Here is a 428-nt window from a genome sequence, read left to right on the forward strand (position 1 = left end):
TCACCTCTTTTGCTCCAGCTCCTGCTTGAGGCTGTCGTACTCAGCCTCCAGCTCGTCATACTGCTGCTTGAGGGTCAGCTTCTCCTCCAGGACCACCAGCCCGTACTCAGCAGCCTGGATCTTCTCGTGGGTCGTCTCCGTGAGCTCCTTGGTCAGCCTCTCTATCTCAGTCTTATAATGCTCCACCGTCTGCAACACCTCTTCTGCGGCCATAGCCCCGGTGCGCGGAGTCGGGAGGGGGTCACAGGGCGGGGGAGATGGATGCCAGGCAGGCGGAGCAAGGGAGAAGGAAATGGGGAGGGAAGGGGCTAAAAAATGGAAAAGAAAAGTGTGGCCGGATGAACGAGCAGAGCAGGGTCCTGTCTGCTCCTCTGGCTGCAGCAGTAGCTACACCGCCCGAGACACTGCCGTGCAGCGCAACATGGAGA

General features: G+C 59.6%; 2 protein-coding genes across 8 annotated transcripts in view; one reads left to right on the forward strand and one right to left on the reverse strand.

The window, feature by feature from the left end:
* The window catches only part of BICD1 (bicaudal D homolog 1 (Drosophila)), a 213,200-nt gene extending 212,778 nt beyond the window's left edge, over positions 1 to 422 (reverse strand). For all 7 annotated transcript variants that reach the window (XR_001514569.1, XR_001514570.1, XM_015566614.1 and 4 more), the window contains exon 1: positions 5 to 422. The gene's annotated coding sequence lies outside the window, so the exon portion shown is untranslated. The remainder of the gene's footprint in view (positions 1 to 4) is intronic.
* Positions 1 to 428, forward strand: part of DENND5B (DENN/MADD domain containing 5B) — an 831,092-nt gene that overhangs the window by 326,100 nt on the left and 504,564 nt on the right. The gene's annotated exons all lie outside the window — the stretch shown is intronic.

The sequence above is a fragment of the Myotis davidii genome, unplaced genomic scaffold (assembly GCF_000327345.1).
Source record: "Myotis davidii unplaced genomic scaffold, ASM32734v1 scaffold902, whole genome shotgun sequence".
Classification (NCBI taxonomy): Eukaryota; Metazoa; Chordata; class Mammalia; order Chiroptera; family Vespertilionidae; genus Myotis; species Myotis davidii.